At 37.3% G+C, this 12,489-nt stretch overlaps 1 protein-coding gene and 1 long non-coding RNA gene across 5 annotated transcripts in view; both read right to left on the bottom strand.

The window, feature by feature from the left end:
* The window catches only part of NBAS (NBAS subunit of NRZ tethering complex), a 434,255-nt gene that overhangs the window by 80,875 nt on the left and 340,891 nt on the right, over positions 1–12,489 (bottom strand). The window lies entirely within an intron of this gene.
* On the bottom strand, positions 4,399–10,943 carry LOC116562128. Its single transcript, XR_004273783.1, has 2 exons — positions 9,965–10,943; positions 4,399–6,653 (listed from the first exon to the last, which is right to left on the bottom strand). It is a non-coding gene; the product is annotated as an uncharacterized LOC116562128 (long non-coding RNA).

The raw sequence follows: 12,489 nt of genomic DNA, 5'->3' as shown, positions 1-12,489 counted from the left end.
TGGTCAAGCGGTTGTTAAACAGTCTCACTAAAATAGTAATTGGTTGCTGCTGATACCAGGGAAAGGCAGTCACCCAGTAGATAGAAAACTGAGGCTGGTGATCAGCAGCTTCCTGATTAGATCTCAGGAGTTGGTTGAGCGGGCTAAAGCATGCATACTAAGAGGCCAAACGCTGGAGATGGTCTGTGACCATCTCCTAGGAACACTACACTGGTAAGAAAAGAATGCCTCTATTGAGTATGCATACAACTCCAGTAAACACACTGTGTCCACAGCCCCTCCTAAGGGCTGGCAAGCCATGGAGCATGTGTACAGCTTGTGCCAAAGAAAAATCAAAGGAGAGACACAAAACCCCAGAAGCATGCCAACGTATAAACCCCCAAGTCAAAGGTCAAGCAGGGTACTTGAATCTCTTAAGTTGTCTGCTTGGCTTTTTTCCAAGTGTACTTTACTTCCTTTCATTCTTGCTCTAAAACTTAATAAGCTCTCACTCATGATCAAAAATTTGCCTCAGTCTCTCTCTGCCTTATGCCCTTTGGATGAGTTCTTTAAAGAAGATAAGAACTGAGTTGCTGCAAAGCCATACGGACTTGCCATTGCTAGCATCTTGACTATGGTGCTGGCTACATGAACCTATACAGGTATGAAACCGTATAGCACTAAATTCATGCAAACGCACACAAATGAGTACAAGTAAAACTTGAAAATTCTGAATAAAATCAGCAAATTGTAATAATGTCGGTTGGATATTACACTGTAGTTTTGCAAAATGTTACCATTAGGGGAAACTAGGCAAAGTGCACAAGAGGTCTCTCTGTATTACTTCCTACAACTGGATATGAATCTATAATTATCTGAATAAAAATCTAAATTTTGAAAAGGACTATGAAAACGAATGCAATCAGAATAAACTTCACAGAGGAAAATGCTTATTCAAACAAAATGCAGAAAACAAACCAAATCATGATGTAAAAATAAAGATGAATACGAAGGATACAATTTGAGGGGGAAAAACCTGTACACAGTATGATATAATTTGTGTAAAGCATGCAGCAGAAAGATGCCTACATATATATTTAATAAAATGTTTACATTTGGATGACAGATCTGTTGGTGATTATCACTCTTGGCTTCCCTTTTGCAGTTTCCTTGGTTTAACATGCATTGTTTTCATAATTGGAGGTTTCTGTTTGTTTGTTTAAAGAAAGAAACATACACAAGAACCACAGGAAATTGGCATGCCTGTTTAACAGATGGGTCTGTATTTTGTGACTTACCCTTCCTTTATTAAACCATAAAATAGCTTTATAAATGATCAATTATAGCAAAAACAAAACAAAGATATAACACCAAACAAAATAAAATAAAAAATAGAGCTTTTCTAAATCTACTGACCACTAAGGATCCATTCACTGACCCCAATTTAAAGATAATAATAAGAAGGTTTGCTGGTAACGTAGGGCTGGCTAAGTTTGAATTTTAGTCAACAGTGTTATAAACAGGTCTCAAGGCTGTATATAAGAGCTCTCACAATTTAGTGGCTATTAGGTAGAACTGTACAGAGGCTTCTTCAGTGACCAAGTATAAACATATATTTTCCATAGCAAAAGTCATACAATCCTAGTTTTTCATTCCAACACTCATCTGCTTGCTCCCCCTCGCCACTTATTATAATACCTATGTATCCTGGTGTAAACAGCTTAGCCTAGGTCTGAGTTTCTTTATCTGTAAGATGTGCTAATGACATCTACTTCACAGGGTCATATTCATTCAATTCCACCAATATTTACTGAGCATCTACTTTTTGTACTAGAGATACAATGATCAGAAAGATGACCATTCAATTTGTGAGAATTAAGCAAGACAAAGCCTGATAAATTAGATATATAGATGATCCTCAGTTAATGATAAGATTATGTCTTCCAGTCCTATGAGGAGTCCTCTGTCTCATGCCACACGCCACTGAAAGGGAAATTCTAGCCCTCTCTTGTTACTCTCAGCTTCAGTTCTAAACATCTTGCCCCAATCTACTCCTTGTAATGGTACTTCCTCCCATTACTATGTCCTAACCTGTAACTTGTCCATTTGCCTATGTTGACCTACTCTGATATTAAGGACTTAATGTGTTCCTCTGACTACAACCATCTGCATTACCCTATCTCAAACATCCGTCTCAATTCAACTCAGCTTCTGGAATAAAAAAGTCAAATGCTCTCCATGTTCCCTTTTAGTTTTGCTGAAACTGCAAACTGTTTTGCATATGATTATGCAAATGAAGATATGATTCAAAGGGAGGGTCCTTTTCCATGAGAAGTAGATTATAGACCTTGGCAGTCTGGGCAAATCAGTTGTCTTCATATATAGTGAGACATATAAAAATGAACATATACAAAGTAGACATTTCTATTCTCTTCCTTTAAGTCATATAAAACCACAGGAAGAAAGTGTTATTTTCCTCTGCAAGCACAGTTAACTTGGATATTTAAGAAAGGGCCTTAGCTCTATAGTAAATATTTGGTAAATGAATGCTCATTTATACAGTTTCACAGGAATGTTTAAGGTATGCATATGTCATATTTTATCATCTCCATTTTAACACGAGTGCCTGACTCAGGTGGTAGTTAGAAGACGTTTATTGTAACACTTTCCATTTGATAAAGGTCTTAAGACACATATAGTTTACAGTGCTACAAGAAGAGAGAAGTTAACCTGCGATCAGGAAGTGGACAAGGTGGCACACGAGAAAGGATGTGAGGGAAGGGTAGCATTTGGACGTGTAGAGGTGAGGGGGAAAAAAGAAGACTGGGTAGAGATGAGGGGAGTCAACAGAGGGATGCTGAGTAGCAGTTTGTGGCTCATGAAGGTGAACTGTGGTTGAAGTGGCAAATGAAGCGTGCTGGGAAGACCGCACACTTGGGAACACTGTGAATGTTCCAAACGCAGAATATATTGACACCAGTTCCTCTGAGTTTTAGCTATAATTAAACCCTAATGGTCAGCAGGGAATATGGAGCAAAAGAAATGATCCACACACACTTCCTGCAAAATAGTACAATACAAATGGTAATGTTATCTACTTTTTTTCTCAAAGATAACTTTGGCCCACTGTATGTGCATACTACAGCTAATATTGCTCACTAAGAGTTAGAAAAATTAACCTTAAGTTGAAGAAACAACTATGTCATAAATCTAACAAATTATCTGCAAAAAATTAGAGAAGGAATTATTGTCTTACAAAAAATGAAACAAATGGGTCTCAGAGGCTTTCTGAAGTTGTGAGAACATGTGAGTAGTATGAATATCACAAAAAATTGAATTCTTTAAAATACTTGAAAATAAGGCACCTGGCTTAGCATGGATGTGGACCTAGAAAAGAATCAAATTCTCTCTCTTCTAGGAAGTAGTACAGTACCTATAAAATATATATGTTCCAAGCTTCTAAATATATTTAATGAAAGTGCAAAGAGTACAGGGAACTCACTTAAGTCTCCGGGTAGTTACAATGGGAAATTACTATCGAATATATTTTAACGTGGAAATTACAGGTAGTTATCAAATGCTTCAGCATATTTCACTACAGGAATTATAAATGATAAAAGGTAAATTTGATTAATACATGGCTTTCAAAAAGTGATGATAAAGCCAAAATAATACAGAAAAATGTTTATTTTGGAGACATTACTGACCTTTTTGAGGCTTGCTTTTTTTTTCCTCTTCCATAGAACAGAGATAACAAATACTTATATGATGGTTATAAATATTAAATAATGAGAATAAAGTAGCTGGCAAAGACTGACGCATAGTAGGCACACAATAAATGACAGGTATTACTTCTATTATCATCCACATAATGTGCCAAACATTAAAATCAAAAAGCTGTTATTTTTTTTTCCAAGGCAGGGTCTCACTCCATTACCCAAGCTGGAGTGCTGTGGCATGAATCAGGGCTCACTGTAGCCTGAACCTCCTGGGCTCAAGTGACCCCCTCCTCCCACCTCAGCCTCTCAAGTAGTTGAGACCACAGGCACATGCCACCAGGCCGGGCTAATTGTTTTATTTTTTATTGTAGAGATGGAGTCTCCCTATGTTGCTCAGGCTGCTCTTGAATTCCTGGGCTCAAGTAAGCCTCCTGCCTTGGCCTCCCAGAGTGCTGGGATTACAAGCATGAGCCACTGTGCCTGGCCAAGAGCTGAATACTTGCTCTGTCCCTTCTACTAAGAATTACACCTATAGACCAGACAGGACAGGAAAAGAAAACAGAGAAATATGTCTGTTTTAGAATAATAAAATTGTAGGTTGACTTTCATCTCTTTTTAAAATATCATTTACTATGGTATTTCAAATGACTCTTGAGCATGCCTTCCACAGATTAGTGAAAATAAACAAGATAAATTGCTATTTTTTTACTATATTTTCTTTTACTTTGTCCTTTTCTCCAGTGAACAAGAAATTAACATATACCTTTTTTAACATTTCTGCCCCTTCTACAGTAAGTGACAAAATCCTAGGGGTAAAAATGTCCCGTAGTTTACAGCCACCTACAAAAGTTAGTGATTATTTCATATTGATACTACTAACAAAATATCCTAGGATTTTAAAAAGCAAAATTCAAATGTGACTCAAACATAAGAATATTTTTTCCCTTTTGTCTCTGAAAGCACTGTTTCTCTCCTCACTGAATTAGGTGACTTTAGCCCTTGTTGTGTAAGTCAATTTGTCAAGTAGCTGCAGCCTTCTTATCAGACACAAAGTCACTATCCTTGAAAGAGTGAACTAAGTCACCCATTATCAGTAGAAGACAGTCTTAACCTTAAATTTCTCTGTGGCTCCCGGAAGTGAACAAAAATATCTTCAATTGAGGTACTTCTCAAATACGCATCTTCCTATAGGTATTGACAGTTGCTTATTTTATCTCTAGAAATTTACAAACATGATGTAGTTTTTAACACATTTAAAAGTACTTTAGAAAAGAATTACAAACATGAAGAGGATTATAACTGGCAGTAGTGATGACAGTAACCACCACATTCTTTTTTAAAAATGTTTTTTACTACTATTTTATTACTCTGGGTAGCTCACAGAATAGTAAACACCATACTCTTATCTTCCATAAGAATTGGTAAGCTGCTAGCCTGCTCCTAAGAGACTCATATAATGACGCTTGGTTTGAAGTTGCAAAATAAACTGTGCAATCCCTTTCATGAACACAATGAAGTCATATCGAGATGTCTTTGTATGCAGGCCTTCGAAAAACAAAAAACCCCAGCTTCAACAGATGCACAGAAATATCAAAAGGTGGCAGAGTTAACCTCTAGCAACCGACCTCTGCCTGTTAATGCCACTCCTTTGATAAGGTTTCAGGTGGCCAATACTGCCTGGTGTGTCTACTGGATTAAACTATTCTTTGCGGAAGGGAATTTTGAGAAGACCAAAACCAGTCATAAGCTGTTGACTACAAATATTCCCCACCAATCCAAGCAGTTCTTAGACCAGTGCCTGACACACAGCAAGTATTTAATAAACAGTATTATAACTATTAGTTAACTGTTTTTAATTATAGTCTGAATTATTACTATAAGAAAATAGAAATAGAATATATTCTATTTTTGTCCATTTCTGGATGTTTATGAATTTTATTAAATAGAAAATATCAACGTATGGAAAATAACTAAAGTTTAAACAGTAAAAGTATGGTGCTATTTTCTGCTTATTCTTGCATTTCTATAGAACTAAAAAATAGATGCAGATATGGCGATAATTTTCTAAATGCTTAACCTCATATAAAGCAAAATGTTTTGCTGAGACAGTCTGAAGGTCCAAACAATCTTCCCTAGCTCACGCAAGGGAGAGAAGATCTCCCGCATGGAAAGGGTGTCCTGGCCAGGAAAAAGAGATGAGAGTTTGAACTCTCCCACTTTTGGTTCTAGGTCTGGTCATGAGCAAAAACTTTTAGCTTCTGCTTCTCTTCAAAGGCAGAGTAGGAAAATGAGTGACTATTTATAAACTGCTTAAGAATAAATGGTTTCAATTGCCACAAAATGTCTTTCCTAGGGCACTGCAAACACACCCTTGGGATGGGGAGAAATCCGATGAAAGAACAGGAATCTAGGCTCCCAAGGAGTTTCCACACATTTGTGGGTAGGCAAACATATCTAAACACAAAGAGGCCAACAACTGCAATTCTGAACCATGCTTAACAGCACCCTACTTATTTTATGATACCTCTAAACATAGAGATTACACAATAAAACATGCTGTAATCACTCCCCATAAGTGCTGCTGTCACTTCAATATGTAATACGTATTTTTACATGACTAAATATAATAGTTTATGAAACACTTAAAAACACATAAGGGGAAATATTTTGTGCTAAAATAAGAAGAGGAAAGATGTTGCCTTACAAATTTTTTCTCTAGGACAAACAATCATATAGTGCCATGTGAGCCCTATAAATACATATGTGTTTATTTTAAACAGCTGCTATTGAAGCTAATTTTAAAGGCCATACTTTGGCTTTGAGTTAAACTTGATGAGGTTTTAATCAAATAATTCATACAGCTGAACATTTTTTCACTATATAGGCTAATTTGAATATACTCAGATTTGAATATTGGCCATGTCACTTAATAGTTGTGAAATCACATAAAAATACCTCTCTGAGAAGACACAACATATCAAAATCTCTGGGACACATTTAAAGCAGTATCTAGAGGAAAATATATAGCAATAAGTGCCCACATGAGAAGCAAGGAGAGATCAAAAATTGACACCCTATCGTCAAAACTGAAAGAGCTAGAGGAGCAAGATCAAAAAAACTCAAAGTCTAGCAGAAGACAAGAAATAGCTAACATCAGAGCAGAACTGAAGGAGATAGAGACACAAAAAACCCTTCAAAAAATCAATAAATCCAGGAGCTGGTTTTTTGAAAAGATCAACAAAATAGACAGACCACTAGCCAGATTAATAAAAAAGAAAAGAGAGAATAACCAAATTGATGCAATAAAAAACGATAAAGGGGATATCACCACAGATTCCACAGAAATTCAAACCATCATCAGAGATTATTACAAACAACTCTATGTACACAAACTAATAAACCTGGGAGAAATGGATAAATTCCTGGACACTTGCCTCCTGCCAAGCCTAAACCAGGAAGAAGCCGAAACCCTGAACAGACCCATAACAAGGTCTGAAGTTGAGGCAGCAATTAAGATCTTACCACCCAAAAAAAGCCCAGGTCCAGATGGGTTCACAGCTGAATTCTACCAGACATACAAAGAGGAGCTGGTACCATTTCTTCTGAAACTATTCCAAACAATACAAAAAGAGGGAATTCTTCCCAAATCATTTTATGAGACCAACATCATCCTGATTCCAAAACCCGGCAGAGACTCAACAAGAAAAGAAAACTTCAGGCCAATATCCATGATGAACATAGATGCAAAAATCTTCAATAAAATACTGACAAGCCGATTGCAACAGCACATCAAAAAGCTTATCCACCATGATCAAGTAGGCTTCATCCCGGGGATGCAAGGCTGGTTCAACATACGCAAGTCTATAAACGTAATTCACCACATAAACAGAACCAAAGACAAAAACCACATGATTATCTCAATTGATGCAGAGAAGGCCTTTGACAAAATTCAACAGCCCTTTATGCTAAAAACACTCAGTAAGCTAGGTATCAATGGAACGTATCTCAAAATAATAAAAGCTATTTATGACAAACCAACAGCCAATATCATACTGAATGGGCAAAAACTGGAAGCATTCCCCTTGAAATGTGGCACCAGACAAGGATGCCCACTCTCACCACTGCTATTCAATATAGTATTAGAAGTTCTAGCCAGAGCAATCAGGCAAGAAAAAGAAATAAAGGGCATTCAAATAGGAAAGGAGGAAGTCAAATTGTCTCTATTTGCAGACGACATGATTGTATATCTAGAAGACCCCATCGTCTCAGCCCTAAACCTCCTGAAACTGATAAGCAAGTTCAGCAAAGTCTCAGGATACAAAATCAATGTGCAAAAATCACATGCATTCCTATACACCAGTAACAGACTTAAAGAGAGCCAAATCAAGAACAAACTTCCATTCACAATTGCCACAAAGAGAATAAAATACCTAGGAATACAACTAACAAGGAATGTAAAGGACCTCTTCAAGGAGAACTACAAGCCACTGCTCAACGAAATAAGAGAGGACACAAACAGATGGAGAAACATCCCATGTTCATGGTTAGGAAGAATCAATATCGTGAAAATGGCCATACTGCCCAAAGTAATTTACAGATTCAATGCTATCCCCATCAAGCTACCAATGACCTTCTTTGCAGAACTGGAAAAAACCACCTTAAACTTCATATGGAACCAAAAGAGAGCCCGCATAGCCAAGTCAATTCTAAGCAAAAAGAACAAAGCGGGGGGCATCACACTACCAGACTTCAAACTATACTACAAGGCTACAGTAATCAAAACAGCATGGTACTGGTACCAAAACAGAGATATAGACCAATGGAACAGAACAGAGGTCTCGGAGGCAACACAACATATCTACAACCATCTGATCTTTGACAAACCAGTCAAAAACAAGCAATGGGGAAAGGATTCCCTGTTCAATAAATGGTGTTGGGAAAGCTGGCTAGCCATGTGCAGAAAGCAGAAACTGGACCCCTTCCTGACACCTTACACTAAAATTAACTCCAGATGGATTAAAGACTTAAACGTAAGACCTAACACCATAAAAACCCTAGAAGAAAATCTAGGCAAAACCATTCAGGACGTAGGTGTAGGCAAGGACTTCATGACCAAAACGCCAAACGCATTGACAACAAAAGCCAAAATAGACAAATGGGACCTAATCAAACTCCACAGCTTCTGCACAGCAAAAGAAACAATCATTAGAGTGAATCGGCAACCAACAGATTGGGAAAAAATTTTTGCAGTTTACCCATCTGACAAAGGGCTGATATCCGTAATTTACAAAGAACTAAAGCAGATTTACAAGAAAAAAACTAACAAGCCCATTCAAAAGTGGGCAAAAGATATGAACAGACACTTCTCAAAAGAAGACATACGTGAGGCCAACAAACATATGAAAAAACGCTCATCATCACTGGTCATCAGAGAAATGCAAATCAAAACTACACTGAGATACCATCTCACGCCGGTTAAAATGGCGATCATTAAAAAATCTGGAGACAACAGATGCTGGAGAGGATGTGGAGAAATAGGAACACTTTTGCACTGTTGGTGGGAGTGTAAATTAGTGCAACCATTGTGGAAGACAGTGTGGCGATTCCTCAAGGACCTAGAAATAGAAATTCCATTTGACCCAGCAATCCCATTACTGGGTATATATCCAAAGGATTACAAATCGTTCTACTATAAGGACACGTGTACACGAATGTTCATTGCAGCACTGTTTACAATAGCAAAGACCTGGAACCAACCCAAATGCCCATCGACGATAGACTGGATAGGGAAAATGTGGCACATATACACCATGGAATAGTATGCAGCCATCAGAAACGATGAGTTTGGGTCCTTTGTAGGGACATGGATGAACCTGGAAACCATCATTCTCAGCAAACTGACAGAAGAGCAGAAGATCAAACACCGCATGTTCTCACTCATAGGCGGGTGTTGAACAATGAGAACACATGGACACAGGGAGGGGAGCACTACACACTGGGGTCAGTTGGGGGGAAATAGGGGAGGGAGAGTGGGGGGTGGGAAGCTGGGGAGAGATAGCAAGGGGAGAAATGCCAGATGTAGGTGATGGGGAGGAAGGCAGCAAATCACACTGCCACGTGTGTTCCTATGCAACAATTTTGCATGTTCTTCACATGTACCCCAAAATGTAAAATGCAATAAAATAAATAAATGGGAAAAAATAAAAAAAATAAAATAAAATAAAAATAGAAATAAAAAAAATAAAAAAATAAAAAAATAAAAATACCTCTCTGAGCCTCAGTGCTTTCATGTGTAAAAATAAGGTAATAATGCCTAACTAGCAATTATCAGATTACTTTGAGAATAATATAGTATAGCATAACCTATGACATAATATACTATACCGTACAGATATACACATGCAGCTTTACAGGTATCTAACACTCAGCCTCTGTGGTAGTTACGAGTATGGATAGTTCAGTTGTATGTCACACTGCCATATGTCAGCATTGAGGTACTACACAAACTTCTTAAGCACTTTAGCCTATTTCCTTATGTGATGAATGGAGTGGTAAGGTCACCTATGTCACAGGGTTATTATAACGTTTACATGAAATGATACGCACATAAAGCCTAATGTTAAATGCATGGAAGGCCCTCAAAAACATGGAGCATGGAGCATCTTCACGGCTTAAGGGAAAAGAGATTTCTGTTGTCACTTCTAGAGTTCTAATTTTGACTCTAAGTTTTATTCCAGTTAGAAGTTATGCAGGGAGACTTTAGGGTAGCAGAAGAAACAGGCAACCAATGAATTCTGTCTACCTATATATTCTCCAAATATAAAACAGAATGACAAGAACAAACAAAACTACACAAAACCCACAAATTCAGCACAATTATAGATCAGGCATGCCCAAACTTCAAAACACCATGAGGAAAATAGAAAAAGTACTAAATCCCAGAGAATGAGCTAACATTCCATGTTAATATTTCACATATTCAAAAAAGAATACATGATATCAGTAAGAATAGGGTAAAGCATATAAACAGAAAAAAATGAACCTAACTGCAGTAATAAGTGAATAAGGTAATCATACTGAAGGTGGTACATCTCTCTGTGTGTGTGTGAGAGAGGAACTAAATGATTTTGGAAAATATAAGCCAGATAAGCCAGGGGCAATGGCTCATGTGTATAACACATCCAGCACTTTGGGATGTTGGGGCAGCAGGATTGCTTGAACCCAGAAGTCTGAGTCCAGTCTGGGCAACATCTCTAAAAAAACTATACAATTAGCCAGGCATGGTGGTGCATGCCTGTGGTCCCAGCGACCTGGAAGGCTGAAGAAAGAGAGTCGTTGAGCCAGGAGGATGAGGCTGCAGTGAGCCAAAATTGTGCAACTGCACTACAGCCTGCGCAATAGAGTGAGGCCCTTTCTAAAAAGAAAGAATAAAAGGGAAAAGGGAAAAGAAACGAAACGAAACGAAAAGAAAAGAAAAGAAAGAAAAAGAGAAAAGAAAAGAAAAGAAAACAATTTTTAGTACTATTAAGTCTAAAGAGAAAAAGAGCTCTACAAAAATATTGTATTCTACCCAGTAATTACAAAATTTATGTGTACTCCATGATTGAGCAAATATATACATATATTATGGATAATGACACCCAGGTTTCTTATTGACAGCAGAGCTTACACATAAGAAAAGGAAGGAGGCTAGAATAAACTCTGTGGCATTGGGTTGGCATTAGAAGTAGCAATATGAATTTACAGAACAGTAAGATATAAATAGAATAAAACAGTAAGTTAAAAAGCAGGGGAATGAAGTTAAGCTGTCCTTTTTATTCATTTTCACTTTGCTTGTTTCTTTGTTTCTGCAAACAATGTTAACTTATTATAAGCTTAAAACAATGAGTTATGACACAGTATTTGTAAGACTCACGATAACCTCAAATAAAAAAAGTACAACATATACACAAAAATAAAATGCAAGAAATTAAATCATACCACAAAAGAAAATCACCTTCATTAAAAGGAAGACAGAAAGAAGGAAGAGAAGGCAACAAAACAACCAGAAAACAAAACAAAACAAAACAAAAAAAACTGGCAGGGGTAACTCCTGACTTATCAATAATAACATTGAATGTAACTATACTAAACTATCCAATAAAAATAGTTGTTAAATAAATTTAAAAACAAAACAAAACAAAAAAACGAGACCCAGTGATCTGTTGCCAGAAACACACTTCACCTATAAAAACAACAAATACTGAATATAAAGGGAAAAAAAGATATTCCATGCCAATGAAAACCACAAAAGAGCAGGAGTTGGATTAGCTCTGTGTCCCCACTCAAATTGCATCTCAAATTATAATCCCCACATTTTGGGGGAGTGGTCTGGTGGCCTCATGGCAGGTGACTGAGTCATGGGGGCGGACTTCCCCTCTGCAGTTCTTGTCATATAGTTTTCATGAGATCTGGTTGTTTGATAAGTGTCTGGCATCTTCCACCCCCTCTCTCTCCTGCTGCCTTGTGTAGGTGCTTGCTTTTTCTTTACCTTCTGTCATGATTATAAGTTTCCTGAGGCCTCCCAGCCATGCAGAACTGTGAATCAATTAAACTTCTTTTCTTTATAAATTACCTAGTAGTAAGACCTACGTAGGTCTTTATAGCAGTGTGAAAATAGACTAATACAAAAAATAAGTACCGAGATAGTGGGGCAGTGATATAATGATACTTGAAAACGTGGAAGTGACTTTGGAACTGGGTAATGGGTAGAGGTTGGAACAGTTTGGAGGGTTCAAAAGAAGACAGAAAG

This window comes from Sapajus apella, unplaced genomic scaffold (assembly GCF_009761245.1).
Source record: "Sapajus apella isolate SASKATOON/1434 unplaced genomic scaffold, GSC_monkey_1.0 scaffold31, whole genome shotgun sequence".
Classification (NCBI taxonomy): Eukaryota; Metazoa; Chordata; class Mammalia; order Primates; family Cebidae; genus Sapajus; species Sapajus apella.
This window is presented reverse-complemented; position numbering and strand designations above follow the sequence as displayed.